The following is an 18977-nucleotide window of genomic DNA, read 5'->3' as shown; positions in this document are numbered from 1 at the left end:
AATGAAGATATTAAAAACCCTCGGTTCTAGTGCAAGACACGACTTCTCAAAGGTATTCACGACACACAATGAACCTATTCAAATGTCTTCATTAGCATGAAATATAGTTTGTTTTTAACGCAATCATTTCTTTAAATAACTTATATACATTATCTTTGTTTTGAAATACGATAGAGTTACAGCATCACTTTGTTGTCGACGCAAATCAACCCTGATGTCCTTTTTTATGAGTCCAAAGATCGCAATCTAAAGCACCACTATTAGCAACTTTTATAATAGTGATTGCTGCTTTCCAGTTTCCGGTTGGCTTTAAGGCAATAAGCCCTTTACAAGATAGACCATTGCCTAATCCATTAGTGCCATCCTTGCCTTCTGGCAGTCAACAGTTGTCTAAGATCGCCGGTCAACAGCGTGTCTATTGTTCACAAAGGTCGTCACTGATTTACAGTTCTGGTCGTCAGCAAGTTTATTCAACAAGTCGTTGGACGTTTTGGAAACTTGAATACACAGACATATTTGACTATGACTGTGCATCAGCTTACACCTTAGATACATTAAGCGAATTGATGGAATTTATTTAGGTTTTAAGAAATTGAAACAAACTTTCCAGTTGATTTCGTTTAGTGTGTCATAAACAAGGAGGGAACAATGACTATAGAAACTGAACAACTGCCTGGTGTGTAATTAATACAAATTGTACGGAAACAGTCGAGTCACTAGAGAAAAGTTGCCACGCATTTCAACAACGTGTTAAACGGTAAAAAAATATTTTAAAAAACTAGATTCATATTTCATGTCCATCAGTGAGTCGTCCATAAAAGCGTACAACACTAAAACCAGGTTTCAATACCCGTTAGAAGCACAGCATAAATAATCCCTTGTGTAGTCTTGTGCTTGGCTACAAACAAATATTTTAATTGTATATATATATAGCATTCTGTTATAACAATAAAATGTAAAATTAAATAACGTTTGCCAGATATGAGGGCTTATTCACAGTAGGTGGCGCTGAAAGTGTCCATCAAACGTGGACTGAAATGCTCAATGCTCCTTAAGGGAATACCACCCAGAAACTCAAGTATATATAAAATTTGGAAAAGCTTAAGGCAGAATATTGTCAGGCGTCTAACAGAAAATATCAAAACATATTATATGATTTTTGCAGTAATACGTTGAGCCTAGTGGCGCTACTTGACACAAATTATTAAATATTTCTAGTGTAAAAAGTCAGTGTTATTACGCGCCCAGCAAATTCGTGCTTGTTTGGAATGTCCTAGTTTGTATCTTTAACTTACGTTAACTTTAACATAGTTAAAGTTTAGATATATCATGTTTTGCATGATATATAATAACCTGCAAGTTAGTATATAAAATTTAGACAAATAAAAATTTCACGATACTTTACAACCTACACGTTACTGTGGTTACTATGTAAAGAAAAACTCATAGTCATTAGATGAAGATTAAACGCGTTTGCTTTTTTTTATCATCTTTTCGCTTGAAGAAGTCTGAACTACTACACTAGAACTCAGCTTTAAGATGAACTTACTTTTTGAAGCCAGGAGGTCATAATCCAATGGCTATTTTAATCTGACCATACATTATATAATAGCATATGAGAAATATAAAGACCCCTCTTTCAGGACCAGTTACAAAACCTCGACTTTTATGTTCCGAGACAACAAAATATTAATGTTAGCGCGATAGGAACAGACTAGAAGGTTGTTTAAAATACATTTAGAATGATAAAAGTAAAATATAATGTTATGTTTTGACGATAAGGTTAAAACGGTAAAATTGGAATACGGTATAAATGTTGTGTTTTAATGATGGAGTTGGGTTGTTAATAGTGTTACGTTTAGATGATAGGTAAGTGTTACGTTATCGTATTTTTGAATATAGATTAACATCAAATTAGCTTGAACATGCCATAAATAGCCTTTATTTAAAAATACATTATAGTTACCAAGTGCAATTATGGTAACCAGAATAAATATTAAAACATTTTCACACTCTCAAATAATTTATATTCATGGAAGGAAATGTGTTACTACTTTCAAAAATTTCAAAGGAAAGCTTTACTCCCAGTCAGTCCACTGCTGGTACAGCGATAAGTCTACGGATTTACTAAAATCAGGGATTCGATTCCCCTCGGTGGACTCAGCAGATAGCTCGATGTGGCTTTGCTATAAGAAAACACACACTCATACACACACACACACACTCCCATTTAATGTTTTAGAAACGAGTTTACGAACAAACGATTTTGTATACAGAAAACTGGCTGACTTCCCACGAAACTTCGAACAGTGAGATGGGCGTTGCTTGATTTATAAACTTTTTGGTTGTTGTTTAATTTTTATCTCAAAGCTACACAATTAGCTATGAGTACTCTGTCCACCGCAGTTTATCAGACACTGGGTTTTAGCGTCATGGATCCGTAACCATATCACTGACCTATCATGCATGTTGGTAACCCTACTGTTATAATAACTAATTGCAGGTATGAAATAGTTTAATTGTAAACATTTTATTCAACCCAGTCTAGTTGATAACAACAATAACAACAAACTTTAACAGCCTTCTTTTAGCTTCTTAGCCTGATAGTTGAGACATTGACTCATAACCCGAGGGTTGCAGGTTCAAATGCCGTTTAATAACATGCTCGCCTTTGCAGCTGTGGAGGCATTGTAATGTAACAGTTAACCCAAATATTCGCTGTTAAAAAACAGCCCAAGAGTTGGCGGTGAGTATTGTTGACTATCTGCCTTCCCTCTAGTCTTACACTGCTAAATTAAGGAAAGGACGGCTAGCGCAGACAGTCTTCATGTAGTTTTGCGCGAAATTCAAAACAAACCAAAAATCGTCAGTCATGAGTTTGAAGAATCAAGTATACTTACTTTGTTCTACAAAAATATTGTTTTTATTTTCCTGAAGGCATGGCCAGGTGGTTAAACCACTCGACTCGTAATCTGAGGGTTGCGGGTTCGAATCCCCGTCACACCAAACATGCTCACCCTTTCAGCAGTGGGGGCGTTATAATGTGACGCTCAATCCCACTATTAGTTGGTAAAGGAGTAGCCCAAGAGTTAGCGGTGAGTGGTGATGACTAGCTGCCTTCCCTCTAGTCTTACACTGCTAAATAAAGAACGGCTAGCGCAGAAAGCCCTGGTGTAGCTTTGCGCGAAATTCAAAAACAACTAAATAAAATTACGCCCGTCTTTGTTCCAGAGAGAGAACCACATTTCTTCTACTAAACGTTCCACGTTCTCGTATTCCAAAAATACGTTGACAAACACATAAAAACTCAGCCCTGTTAACTGCAAAAAATGTACTAAAAACAGTTTTCTGAATTGACCCGACATAGCTAGGTCGCTAGGGGGGCTTGACTCCCACGATGCGGGTCGCTGAATCGAATCTCCGTCTAATCAAGTCCAAGTTATAATACGTCGGAAAATTCCGCTATTTGTTAGTAAAAAAGTATCCCACGAATTTGCGGTGGTTGGTGATAAGGTGATGACTATCTGTCTTCCCTTTTGCCTTACACTGCTAAATTAAGGACGGCTAGCATAGACAGCTCTCGTGTAGTTTTGCGCGAAATTCACAACAAACAAACAACAGTTATCTGTTTCTTGCTAGAGCCCTGTTAGATGTTAACGTTACCTGTAGATGATTGGAACTCGCAGAAAAGCCATAGTAACCAAACAGCGCATGTCAAGATTTTTATAGATTTACTGTTGAATGAAAAATAAAAAATAACACGAGATGTCATCGCTTTTTCTTCAAATATTTATTTTTAGATAAAATGATAAAAATAGTTGCCTCTCATCAGCGATATCTTGACGTTATTGTTTATATTAAGTGATTGTCAATAAGAACCTTAAGAAACAAAACGAATCGTCCTCCGCTGATACGGGCGGTAAGTCTACGGATTTACAACGTTAAAACCAGGAGTTCGATCCCCTCACTGGACTCAAAAGATAGCCCCATGTGGCTTTACTATAAGAACACACATATACACAAAACGAACCATATATATATTCGTATGTTAATAAAGTTATTGCTTTGTTTTGTTTTTTTCTCTCAAAATCTTCAAGACTAACTAACCTATTCAAAACCACGAATACGTCCACACACAGGGTTGTGGAAAATGTATCGAATCGGAGGTTGGCTGATGTAAATAAAAAGTTGTTAGATGTAAATACGAAAACACCACGTCATTGATTTATCGGTGAAAAACGTTATTATCTTCCCTGAGTTGCATTTTAGAGGTTATTATAAACTTTAGACATGATTGTAATAAACACAAAGACACCACGAGTGTTTGGTGTAAACAGCAAATTGTGATCATATTTAAACATTTAATGGAGTTCCAAGAATATAGTTGGTTTGTTTTTCTACAATCATTTTCCAAATCTCTTAAAATTTAAAGCGCGTGATTAGCTGTTTAGTGGTCAGTCACATAAAGAAAAAATCAAAACCATTGTCTTTTCAAGTATTTTGGTAATTAAGAATGAAGGTAATTTAGGAACCTGCAAGGTCAAAGTTATATGAAAAGACCATTTCGCAGATTATTAGGTTATGATAACGAGAAACGGTTATTTGGGAGGTTAAGAAGTGATAACGTTATGATAAGGTCAAACGTTTTTGGGAAGCGATGAGGTCAGTATTATAATGAGGTTAAGTGTTTAAGAGGTTATGAGGCTAGGGTCATGATAGGTTCACGATCATTTAGGAGGTAATAAGGTCGCAAGACAATACGGTTAAGTGTGTTTAGGAGGTCATGAGATCATTTTATGACAAAATCCTATGGAAAGTTAAAAATGTAAAAAAGTTAAGAGTATGTTATTACAATATCACTGTATGATAAATATTATAACTGAAGAGATCTCTCACGTTTAATATTTTATTTTTGTGTATCTGTTTTTTAATATTTATATTATAAATGATTATAATCAACCATATCAAAATAGTTTTGGAGCGAGATGACAACCAGGTAGGTAGGTAGGTATTGCATGTTTATTGGCACAAAGCAACTAGGCTTGTTTGTTTGTTTGTTTTTGAATTTCGCACAAAGCTACTCGAGGGCTATCTGTGCTAGCCGTCCCTAATTTAGCAGTGTAAGACTATAGGGAAGGCAGCTAGTCATCACCACCCACCGCCAACTCTTGGGCTACTCTTTTACCAACGAATAGTGAGATTGACCGTCACATTATAACGCCCCCACGGCTGAAAGGGCGAGCATGTTTGGCGCGATGGGGATGCGAACCCGCGACCCTCAGATTACGAGTCGCACGTTTTAACACGCTTGGCCATGCCGGGCCTGCAACTAGGCTATATGTGCCATACAAAAGATAGTATATTCTAATGTTATATGGAAATTAAGGTAAAAATATGTAAAATTAAAACCCGCTAGGAAGACTGAAGCATTAAGTTCAAACTTGTTGTTTGAAGTTGGTTTTCCAGTCCTGGTTTCAGGTTCAAATAAAATTAAAATGTGTAAAAGAAATCATGTTATAACAGTGTATAGTCCAATAAAAATCTTAAGTTAAATTAAAAAGATCAATGGCTCTTAAAAATGCAAAAACATGAGTGGGGCAGCCAGTATCATACATGACATTGGCTAATATCAAGGGCAAACCTACGTTAAAAATATGTTTAAAATGGCGTCATTCTTGGTTGTAACGACGGCATGATAATAAAATATGTATGATTATGACCTGAGTGCCACACAGACCACACATTGGGGCATCAGTACCAGATAAAAGAAAGTGGTGAGTTAAAAAACTGTGACCAATGTGTAGTCCAGCCAAGATGGCCAAAGAGCTAAAGAAGACTTGATTTGAAAAAGCTTATTATTTCGTTGCTCACTCCAGATCGACTGCCAATTGGTGTCTAGTCGGATTTTGATAACTGGATCATAGTCCGTGTATGGAATAGGTACGGTGGTGATAGAGCTAGAGCAGATGGACTTAATCGCTCTGTCAGCTAGCTCATTCCCACGAATACCCACATGACCTGGTATATAAAAAAACAAACTGGACAGAGATAGATGGTAGAGAGGGATGGGCCAGTTTGTTTTGAATATTGATAAGAATAGGATGGTAACTAACATGGAATGATGTCAGGACCAATAGACAGCTGAGTGAATCAGTATAGATCATACAATTCCTATATTACATAGTTTCAATATGATTCAGGGCAAGAGAAATGGCATACAATTCGACAGTGAACACAGAAGCTGTAGAAGGGATTCTGTGTACACAACCGAACTGTAAGAAACCATGGCAGAGCCTACAGAGTCACCTGATTTTGAACCATCTGTATATATGGGAATGGATGGATAGTTTGAAAGATGTTCAGCAAATAAAGAGTGATATTTTCAATCAGGAGTACCGGCCTTCCTCAGATGACTGAAAGATAGATCACAGTTGGGAATAGTAATTAGCCATGGTGGAAGAGGCCGATCTGTTTATTCTGCTATGCTATTCAATGATTGATCCAATTTTTCTGATTATGCCCGGATACGAAGGCTAAAAAAAACAATGGCAGATTTTCTAGTATAAAAAAGTGTGGCCCACTGAGGTTGGAAAAAAAAACCCAAGTAGGATATTGTGGTAAAGAGAGAAGTTTGGAACCATACATAAGAAACAGTTGCAAACGGCGAATATACAGAGTGGGTTCATGGGACTCGAAATACAAACTTTGGACTGGAGAAGTACGAAAGGCCCCAGTGTAAAGCCGAAGCCCCTGATGGTGGATAGGATTCAGCATTTTCACTGCTGAGGTTCTGGTAGAACCATAAACTACAGACTCATAGTCAAGTTTGGATCGGAAAAGGGCACGATAAATTTTAAACGTGAAGAATCGATCTGCTCCCCAAGAGATGAAAGTGAGGACATAGAGGGTGTTCAGTACTCTTATACATTTGACTCAAAGTTGCTTGATATGGGCAATAAAGTTTAGTTTACAGTCAAATATAAGACCTAAGAACTTTGACTCAGGGACAACATGAAGTATAAGATCATCAATAAAAGTTCTGGATCTGGATGAATACTCCGTTAGCGGCAGAAATGTACACAAATAGTTTTAGAGAGAGAAAGTTGAAAACCATTTGCTGTGGTCCACTTAAGTATATAATTCATTGCAGTTTGTAGCTGCCGCTCAATAAACCTCATGTTTGATGACTGACATGAGATGTGAAACTCATCAACGAAAAGACCATTTGCAACTGTAGGTGGTAGCTGTTCACTGATGGTATTAATCTTAATAATGAAAAGTGTGACACTCAAAACACAACCCTGAGAAACTCCAAGTCCCTGTGGGAAAAACCTGGAAGATGTTGAGCCCACACTGGCCTTGAATTGGCAGTTCATTAAAAATGCTTAATAAAAAGTGGCATATTGCCATGCAATCCGTATGAGTGCAGGTCTCGCAAGATGCCATATCTCCATGTTGTATAATAAGCTTTCTCTAAATAAAAATAAATAAATAAACAAGATGTTGTCGCTTCAAAAAGTCTTCCCTGACTGATGTTTCAAGGCGAATTAAGTGGTCTATCATGGAGTGTTGTCTTCGGAACCTACACTGAGTGGGTGAGGAAAGGTTGTTTGATTCAAGGAACTAAGCAAGACGAACATTAATCATCCTTTCTAAGGTCTCACTGAGACGACTCGTTAAATCAATGGAATGGTAATTCGAAGGAATCTTTGGATCTTTCCCAGGTTTAAGAATAGGAAGTACAATAGCTTGGCGTCAAGCATCAGGAAAGACATTCTCCTGCCATATCCAGTTAAAGACAGCTAGGAGAATAGTAAGAGAGGCAAGAGAAAGGTAGCGTAGCATCTCATAATGTATATCATCAGGTCCAACTGATGTACTGCCAGACCGATGAAGCGCAAGTTTGAGTTCCACCACTGTAAGAGAGCGATTGTAGTCATAAGGATGATCAGTCAAAAAGGAAAGAGGCAAATGTTCAACTTGTGTTTTAATAGCTAAGAAGGAAGGGGATATGTTTGAAGAGCTAGATACATAAGAGAAACGTTCACCAAAAGTACTGGCAATGCTCTGAGCTTCAGCAAGTTCTTGGCCTTTGAATATTAAGATAGCGAGGTGGGTAGAAGTACATTGTCCACTCATCTTCCGGATTTTGTCCCATATGGCTTGTGAACTGGTCGTTGAAGAAATGCCGGAGGTGTATTTAATCTAAGATTCCTTCTGACTTTGACGTTTAACTTGACGAGCCTGTGCACGGGCTTGTTGAAATGCAATGAAGTTTGAAGCGTGGGATAGATACGAAATTTATCTCAAGCATGTTTCTGAGCTTTCCATGTCATAGAACAAGTAGGATTCCACCAAGGGCGGGGATGCCGTGGAAAACATGTCGAGGTTTTAGGGATGCACTGAGCAGCCGCTTGGACAATAAAGTTAGTTACTGCTGCTACACAATAATCTATCGATGATTTACATAAGACGGCAGATCAAGTTCCGAGAGAGCAGTGAGAGAGGGCCAGTTGGCCTGGTCCAACTTTCACTAAGGCACACGGGTCAGGTGGCACTGACCATGGCCAATCTCTTTAATGTGATGGGAAAATGATCACTATCCCTTGGATTGATGTCAACCTCCCAAGAAAAGCAAGTGAAAAGCGAAGGGAAGCAGATAGAAAAATCTATAGCAGTAAATAATTGACTGGGTGCATGAAAATAAGTGTAAGAGCCAGTATTGAAGAGAGGCAGGTTGTGATTCAGGAGCATATGCTCTATAGCACATCCCTCACATCAATACTAGAACCATCCAGAGGGAATTATGCCCATTAAAATCCCCCAAAAGTAAAAAAGGGGTTAGCAGTTGCTCATTGAGGGCATCAAGATCTGAAGGATGATAATTTTTTCCAGAGGTAAGGTGCAGAGAGCAAACAGTGATGGTATGACCCAAGGAGATACGGATGGCTACAGGCTCCAAGGGCGTATTCAATGACAAAGACCGGGAAGGCACATGTTGATCAACCAGCAGTGCTACTCCCACCTGTCTTTGTCCTACGCACGACCTGTCATTTCGGTATAAGGAGTATTGTCGAATTGTGACTGTGTTAGTAGGTTTTAAAAATGTTTCCTGAAATGAAAGACACTTGGGATAATAAAAGTCAATAAAATCCTTGATGTCATTCACATTTGATTGAAAACCTCAACAGTTCCATTGGATTAGCATGGCCATTTTTCTTCATTTTGGAGAAGAATGTGACACGGAGACCTTCTGCTTGCGACCACGCTTTTTTCTCTTTACTGGATGTTGGTTGGTCACTCTCTGGTGATCCTGCTATGGAATGAGTAGGCAGGTCGGAGTTTGTAGACATACGTTCCAGTGATTGAGGACGTGAACGAATAGGTTGTTTAATTTTGGGGGTGTCAAGAGAGGAAGACCCCATGGAAACACCTGGGCTGGAACAAGGTGAAGTTGGGCAATGACTGAAAGATGTGGTAGGGACAGAGATAGAAGTGGATACTGATTCGTTAACTTTAGTTGATTTTGGAGGGTACTAGATCAAGGGATGACAACCAGACTAGATGCTGTTTACTTTTGCCGTCCTTGTCTTTCCCATATTTGTTTTTTGCAGTGGAAAGAATGAAACGTTTTTCAAATCATCGTTGAAATTCAGAAACATGTGTCTGCATTTTCTTTTACTCGTATTATGGAAGTTTGTTAATGAGCCAAAAACTTTATACCTGAAATTAATTTTTGTTGGACATCCACAATTTTCTGATCGAAAATATTCACATGCTGTCCAAAAGAAGAACTGTAAAGATGACCGTTTAAAAGTTAGCATAAGAGTTGGTATTGAAGTAGTATCTCATTAAAATAAATAGAAAAAAAATGGAATTTGTGATACTAATTTCAAGTCAATGAGGATATCAAAAACATTCTGAATGACCACTTTATTATTGGCATAATCTGAGTTTACTTTTTACTTATCATTTCTTTTTCGTAAGTTTTTTATTATTATAATGGATTTGAAACAAGTCTATTTATTGATTTTATTTATTCCAAAGACATGTAGTTAAGTGAACTAATATGCTAGGCACGGCATGGCCAGGTGGTTAAGGCGCTTGACTCGTAACCTGAAGGTCACGGATTCGAATCTCCGTCGCACCAAACATGCTCGAACTTTGAGCAGTGGGGACTTTATACGTGACGGTCAATCCCATTATTCGCTGGTAAAAGAGTAGCCCAAGAGTTGGCGGTGGGTGGTGACGACTAGCTGCCTTCCCTCTAGTCTTACTCTGCTAAATTAGGGATAGCTAGCGCAGATATCCCTCGTGTAGCTTTGCACGAAATTCAAAAACAAACAAACAAATATGCTTGAATTACTTTTCATAATTATTTGTATTCGAAAGTTTTGTTTGTTTTTTAACACGACATCATCATCTATAGATAGAGGGTATTTGTCCATCATATTGATTCTATTGATCCGATTGGTATCAATGAAATGCTAGTAAAATACTTACTCTTGATACTGATTTCTGGTCACTAACTTTGTCTTTCGTTCTATGAACTGATAACGTAGGGGAACTGTGGCTAATGAGCAACACCTACCGTGATCTCTTAGGTTATTTTTGTCTGACTATATAGAGGTATTTGAGCGCATTCATTCTGCAAATGGTTGCGAACCACAAAATCTCTCGATTCACAATCTAGGCTCAATAAATGCTAGATCACGCCCAGTCCACGTTTACTGGACACAGAATTAGAAATACAGAAACAAATCAAGTAACTACGACAATTTTTTTTTTTGGTTGACATATCGAACACTTGCGCAGGAAAACCACAATTCATGTACGATAATAGACAAAAAAACAACAACAAACAACAGATGATTAAAGGTGTATACTTTGCGGTCTTTAGTTCATCAAATATCTAGGTGTGACACCGAAACGACAGAAACGTGCAATTAGGTTTTTTCAAGAATGGTATTTACGATAATTGCGTTCTTACTTCATAATGGTAAGATAGCAGATTTTAGGCCACGTACATCCTACGGTTTTGGTCCATGAATTGGCACTTTACACACTGATTGCTTTTCTTCAATACGTGACTGTCAGAAAAACAAAACAAAAAAAGCTACAGGTCACGTGATCATGTCACAAAAAAAAAGGCGCTCAGGTTCTTACAAAGTGCTGTGCTTGTTTCATTAGTCAAAACAATTATTCTTTGCACAGTCGTTTGAATCTGTACCGGGTGAACGCCCTCAAACTGCACAAGTAACTATGACAACTAATAGTGATTATATATAGTTAAAGTGATAGATCGAATAAACGACGTCACGTTGTTAGCTTGAGTTCCGCTAAACAATGTGGATAAGTGGAAACTCCTAGCTTGGGGGTAACAAAGAGAAAAAACGAGGTTAGTGATTGTTTTATCTGTTCTCCATTTTCCAACAGTAGTTTTGAAGGATGAAAACAAAAATAATTGGATGAAAAATGAAACAATAAAACGAGCAGGATTTCACAGTAACTACTTACATTCGTAATTAATAAAAGCATTTAAGCAAGAACATTATGGAGGAAAAAATATCATGTGTCACTTTTCTCACATAATCTTAAAATTTACTTGTAATCAAATCACTTATATGTGATGTGTTACACTGACGATAACAATAGTCTCACTAAATATATTTCATGTTATACTCAGTAGCCAAAATCTAGACGTTACTTGGAAACGAATATCTTGTATTTATTCACAAATCACTATAGCAACCTAAGACACCTTAACACTTTATTTTTTATCCTGCTAAACCACAGTTTTTAATCTCTTTCTATCTTTTAAAACTTTAAAATGAACATTACAATTGCGTTCTTGGCTTAATTAATACTGGCTTGGTTTATTTTTATAATATATATATCATTAACTCGGATTTAAGGCTCGAGTCCTGTCATAAGCCAGGGGGTTAAACCCATTGGCACGTACTAGTAAGTCATTTTTAACGGTACCTAAGCATCGTCTTGTTTCCCATCCACATGTATTCCAAAACTTACACACCCTTTATTGTGGAATAAACTACTGTGGAACAAAGTTTCAACATACGTTTACGCATTTTATTAGGAATTAGTATTACGCGTGAGGGGCGTAATAATAAATATTTGAATTGTGTATAATAACGTATCGATGCAGGCTGCGGACTTCACATACGACTACGCTTATCTCTTGAGGTCCCTGTGTCGCACGAGGTACCGTTCAGGTTGAGAATTTCAGTTACAAAATATGGTAACAATTAAGGAGACGTCCTGAAGCCTTATTTGTTTGCTGGGCTATTTGTGCTCTGCCCACTACAGTAGTGAAACCCGATTTTAGGGTTATAGAGTCCAAAGACCTGTCGCTGTGCCACTGGGAAGGCCTTGAGGCCTTTGAAAGTTATTGAACATCGATAAAGAAGATGGACGCTAATGGAAATCAATTCGGATCAGTCGTTAAATGCAAGAAGAAACTAGCGCTAAAATTAATAAAGCTGGAAGCGTTTGTTTTGTTTGTTGAATTTCTCACAAAGTTCCATGAGAGATATCTGCGCTAGCTATCTCTAATTCAGCAGTGAAAGGCTAAAAGGAAAACAGCTAGTCATCGCCACCAACCGCCAAATATTGGAATACTCGTTTACCACGTTTTATCGTGAGATTTACCATGACATAATAACGCCCACACGGCTAAAAAAAAGCGAACATGTTTGGTAGAACGGGAATTCGGATCCACGACCCTCAGATTGCAAGTTGAACGCCCTAACCACCTGACCATGCTGGAAGTAAAAGGAAGCTAAATGTTATTTAAAAATGGAGTTTACTGAGACAAAATTTGTCTGTGTCAGAAACTGTGTATGTTTTTATCAGCCTATTCATTCAGCCACCCGCTAGTACAACGGTAAGTCTAAGGATTTACAACTCTAAAATCAGGGGTTCGATTCTCCTCGGTGGGCTCAGCAGATAGCCCGAGGTGGCTTTGTTATAAGAAAAACACACACATTCATTCATACATCTATCAGTCAGTCACATATCTGTTTAATCATCTGTATTTAGATACATGCACGTGCAGGAAACACATAATGCAACAGAGACGTTGAAACTTGTTTAAATATCTCGACAAAAGTAAGAATTACTTCTTTATGTATGTGTAGGTACAAGCCATTTCTGTCATAACACATTTTGTGGCTAACGGTAGAGGTACTTGTGATGTGAAACTATATAGTAAGAATATTAGCATTTTAATATCATTCTTCGCTTGTGGGTATCGTTGCACGCCCAGAACGAACGCAAACGTCTTACAGATTCCACAGTTAATTAACCACACAAACACACACACAAAATATCGGAAAAGCGACTTGGATACCAACTAAAATTTACATAATTTGAAACTGACTGTTATTTCAGTTTCATCAACGTAGTTAGTATATTAAATTCAAGGGGGCGTGGTAATTATATTTCGGAAATTGGCATCAGTAATTATACAAAAGAAACGGTTAAAGCTTGAGAAAAACTCCACGAAAAGTGAGCGCTTTCTGGAAGTTGCGTCATTTACGTTTGTCGCGTACATACACGCGCAACATAAACCCCGTTATCGAGAACGTATATTTATGATATAAATGTGAGAAAAGCCGTAACATACGTACTTATGATAAGAAATATAATATATAAAGCAGTCGTACGGCAAGTTTCAATTGATAATACCTGCGTAAATAAACTAAGTTCAAAAAATGACACTTCATCTTAACCTAATGTAATAATTTGTTGTCGCTTACGTTTCCAAGGAAGGGGCGTGGCAAATCTATTAGTGGAAGATGTTAGTGTTAAAAATCATCAGTGTTGTTTTTTGTCTGACGAAAACGATTAAATTAATTTATATAATAATAAACAGGATAGAGAGAACTGTGATAACGTGGAGTAATACCATAAAACATACACGTCGGAACTGAGGGGGGCACGTGTTCCCAATAAATACATTCTCTTCTCCCCAATATTTTGCTGACGACTATTTTTATTTATTATTTTTCTATGCAATCGGCATGATACCCCCCCCCCCTCAAAAAAACAACAACAACAACAACAATAAACAAACCCAACATCAACGACTGGTATTTAAACTTCGAGTGATCTCGTTTTGTGAGTTATAAAAGAATCGAGTTGTACATTTGTTCCATGTGACTGTAGGCTATCGAACGTTTCTATGAAAATCGATACGCTAAGCAGGCTAAACTTCCATACGTCGTCGTACGTTTCTTTCTCTTCTATAAATGTGGATTTATCTTGGTTGAATGTCGAGCGACTTCCTACTTTCAAACAACTTAAAGAATCATGTAGAAATGAAACGTACACCACACGTGTTTTTCACTACAATAGAACACTGGCACGCTGCCTCTTCTCTTTCCAGTCTCAAGTTATTACCTCCAGTTCTGGCTTGTGATTGAACCGCAAAGTTTTCTGCCTCTCTTTTATAAAAAAAACAACAACAACAAAAAACACCACGAACAATCTAAGCCATGATAGGCAGATAAGAATACAGAATCGATAGATATTATATTCATTTTATACACGCTATTTAAAGAACATTTCTTGTAAGCCTGATATAGCATGGTTTTCACAAAAGATTACATAAGCAGTGTTAGTATAGATAACATTTGGAATTACTTGTTTTCTTTAGTTTATATTAGTTAATTACATTTAGACGATTTTGAAAATCCAGAATGCTTAATATCCATTGATCATTTTGTTTTGTTTTTCTTTTTAGCCACGTTTTAGATTAGTTACAACAATGTTAGTAACATTTTAATTATGGACGTACACAAGATGATCTGAAATTAAGCTCAGAACACAGAGAGAGGGGGAATATCCCCCAAACAAATTTGATTTACGAAGTAGTATTGCCCGGCATAGCTAGATGGTTAAGGCACTAGACTCGTAACCTGAGAGTTTCGGGTTCGCATCCCCGTCACACCAAACATAACAGTTCTTTATGAAAACTATTGACATATACATAGTGGTTACACAATTATTTGCCTCGTATCACAGCTGACCTTAAGAGGATTGGTTTTGGGCAACAGGCCTTATAGGCAGTGGATAAAGCACAAATAGTGCGATTGATATATTATAACATTTGTTATTCTTCTATTATTGTTGTTTGTTTTTCAAGTACGAACGTTTAGTTCATAGCTTCGTCATCTCTTGACAGATTTGAGACCTAATTACAATTTCGGGCTCAGGAGGTCAAACTCTTTCGATTGATTATTTGACAACATCTAAGGTATCATAGATTATTTTATTCTTATCTTGTCTAAAAGAATTCCAATTTGAGGGGAGGCTGGCAAAGATTCTGATGAATAATAAAATTGAATTGGATATACTCGCACCCCAAGCTTCGCACTGCTAGCGTACAAAAATAAAGCTAATAAAAAGGGAAGCAAAGGTGTCATAGATTAATTTACTCTACTCCTTGCTAAAGTAATTTCAAATGCCGCAGCCACTGTAGGTTCTCCTTTCTTTTTCTGAACCTTGTTGCCTCAGTAATCCAAAATCACACTTTGACACCCTCTCCCAATGAGTACTATAAATATGAATTTTCAGCACTCTATCAGTATTTAAGTAAAGTTTATATCATGTCAGCCCTTGCAGTTCAAGCCAATGGTAAGATCAATGTAATTTATTAACATGTATCTCAGATTAACCTGAAGATGACCTATGACCTGGGAAGGTCGAAACGTTGATCTCTCCTTATCAATAAAAGTGTTAATAACCATACCAGCCCTTTCTGAGATTCATTTTTATTTCAAGTGGGTTTCTCGTCATCAAAATGAGAATAATCATATAGAGGTCGCTACAGTAAAAATATGAGATAATGATAGTCGGATATTTAGTTTGTGCTGTAACATGAAATATTTTCACAAAAATATAATTCAAGTTGAAATGGTTAATTGTTAATTTAATTCTCACCAGGGACGCTAATAACGAACATTAAATGTTTGTTTAGAAGGAACCATACACGTAAATTCGTTTGAGTTAGACCAAACCAATAAAAATGTGTTTATTTAAAAGAAGCTGCGTATTGCTTGATTTGCAATATGATAAGCGAAGATAATACACGGAATTAAAGTCCTAACCACGACTAAAACCTGCAGCTGTTAATATTACTAAAACGTGGAAGAGTTTTAAATAAAAGTAACACTAACGTGGACTCTTTTGCAGCGTATTTATCTTCAACAGTGGCGCTTACAAACCCACGAATTTTTGTTCGAGCGCGTGGTGCTTGTACTTGTAGTTCAAAATGCGACCTGTGACAGTGTTAGTAGTCGTTCAAGGCGACTGGTGAAATACTACCGTCAGCAAGTGCCAACACAAGGAGCTCTAGAAGATACAATCAAAGACCTCACCGCTGTGGAAAAAACTGGCAGATACACCTTTCGACGAAGTCGAATCAAAGATTTGTCATTCAGACGTCACCGCTGAACAGCTTGACGTAACGTGAAGGCTTCACTGGAGAATTACGAAGCCATGATCCCCACCATGTTGTTGAGAGGTTTAGCCTCTCTGGCTGCAGTCGAAGCCTGTCGTCAGTTTTTCAGATATGACAGGTTTTCTCTATCCTGTCTTTTTGTCATTTCTTGTATCGTTTTTAAAGAAAAAACAAAACGTCTACAACCAGACTTTTAACAAGAGCTTAATTTCAAGACAGTCCAGAAGAAATAAATTTACTATTAAAACAAACCTACAACAATACAAGACTTACACTTTTCTTTCAAGGATTACGGGCGTGTTTTGAATAACTTATCTATTTCTATATATATGCCAGCGTTTCCCAAGGTGTGAGGTACCCCCTCAAAAAGGCGCAAACGATATACTGGGGCACGAGGGATTACTGTGAAGTCGATAGAGCAATTATGCAAAATTAAGTGTTTTCGTATATTTTTAATTAATGAAAATAAATAATAATTACTTCAACAGATAGTATCTTAATGTGTATCCCTGTACTACATGTCGTCACTTAACCCATTCTCTCACTTAATTAACAAAAGGAGGGGGGGGCAAGAAAGAATCCATAAATATTAAAAGGGGAGGGTGGATGACAAGTGAATGGCCACATTGTTTTTTCAAGGTGAAATATTTTAATAAATTAACAGACAGATGAATACATATGAGTGAATTTCAAGCTTCTGGGATTTCTTTAACAACAATTATACTCTGTCATTGGTCACCTAGATATTTCTATAAATATACTGATATCGGAAAATATGTCACACTTTAATAAATTAAATTCTGTCCTAAAATACACGTTGAACCGAACCATACTAAGTGCATTATCGAAACCTAACTTCTTTCAGTGGGCCTGCGGTAATTTTTTTGGAATTATAGTTATAATTCGATTCCTCGTGATGGACAGAATGTAGATAATCCACTGTGTAGCTTTTATCGTTAAATAAAAGGGAGTCATCAATAGCCGCGGCTATAATTAGATCTCAAATCGGTCAAGAGATGGGGCTAGAAGTTAAACGTTTGTACTTGAAAAAAAAACCCAACAAACTTAGAGCCTACCTGTCAGCCGGTATGCCGCGGCTAAAAATGAGATAAACGAACAAATGAAGGTTGAAATATACGAAAACGTGCGATGTTTACAGCGTAGATAAACATTTAGATTAATGCCGAGAGAGATAAACTTCTATACAATAATAGTTTTAAGAAATGCATCGTATATCATTTCCGAATGATTACCTAATGAATCAATTAAGATGATGTGGTTCTCATCTGTCTATTAATTGTTTAACTGTTGCAAGCTTGTATGCTTCATATTGCAACACTGAGTTTTCTATTCGGCTTTACGGGGTTATTGAAGTGGAAGTCATACGACACTTTTCTCATAAAACTAGAAAGAGATATGTGTACAAATGATGCTGACGTTTGCCTTAAAACACGAACCTTGGTGGAATGATTTTGACGAAGAGAAGATTGATTGTGGAAAACCGGCTGAATTGTTCTGATCATGTTTTATGAAAATGTTTGGTACGAACTCTTCATATGTCTCTTAAAACATATTATGCCTTTAATAAAGTAAAATAAAATACAACATAAAAACAGCTAAAAGTTGATATTTCAAAATGCTCTCCCAATGTTTTACGTGGATCTGCCTATCTTAGAACTGGTAATTTTAGTGTTAGATCTCAAGGAAAGTAAAGAATAAGGAAAAAAACACGAAGTAAAACATTAGAAGCTTGTTCTACCATCAACTATGTATATCCGTTATTAATACAGTAGTCGTTAATAAATCTAATATCTAACTATTTCTATAGTTTCTATGTTTTGTTTGTTTATTGGATTCTAAAATTTTCATTGATAAATCAGTAATGTTTGTTTTGAATTTCGCGCAAAGCTTCACGAGGGCTATCTGCGCTAGCCGCCCCTAATATAGCAGCGTAAGACTAGAGGAAAGGCTGCTAGTCATCATCACCCACCGCCAACTCTAAGGCTACTCCTTTAACAACGAATAGTGGGTTTGGTTTGAATTTCGAGCAAAGCTACTCGAGGGCTATCTGCGTTAGCCATCCCTAATTTTGCAGTGTAAGATTGGAGGGTAGACAGCTGGTAATCACCACCCACGCCAACTCTTGGGCTACTCTTTTACCAACGAATAATGGGATTTATTTGGTTTGTTATAACCAAATCACGGCTGAAAGGGCAAACATGTTTGGTGTGACGGGGATTAGAACCCGCGATCCTCTGATTACGAGTCGAGTGCTTTAACCACCTAAATCAGTAATGACATGTTAAAATCTCGTTAATAACACAATCAGTAATGAAGTGTTAAAACCTCATTTACAAACTAAAAGTTTGTTTTTTTACGTTTGTTTGTTGAAGTTGAGCACAAAGCAACACAATGAACTATCCGTGCTCTTCCCACCACGGATCTCGAAACCCGGTTTCTAGCGTAGTAAATCCACAAACATACCGTTGCGCTA

The 18977-nt window shown here is 37.1% G+C and overlaps 1 protein-coding gene across 1 annotated transcript in view; it reads right to left on the bottom strand.

The window, feature by feature from the left end:
* Positions 1-18977, bottom strand: part of LOC143237607 (protein tiptop-like) — a 106669-nt gene that overhangs the window by 64986 nt on the left and 22706 nt on the right. The gene's annotated exons all lie outside the window — the stretch shown is intronic.

The sequence above is a fragment of the Tachypleus tridentatus genome, chromosome 13 (assembly GCF_004210375.1).
Source record: "Tachypleus tridentatus isolate NWPU-2018 chromosome 13, ASM421037v1, whole genome shotgun sequence".
In the NCBI taxonomy this organism is placed as follows: Eukaryota; Metazoa; Arthropoda; class Merostomata; order Xiphosura; family Limulidae; genus Tachypleus; species Tachypleus tridentatus.
The sequence above is the reverse complement of the archived record's forward strand: the minus strand, read 5'-3'. Positions and strand labels throughout refer to the sequence as shown.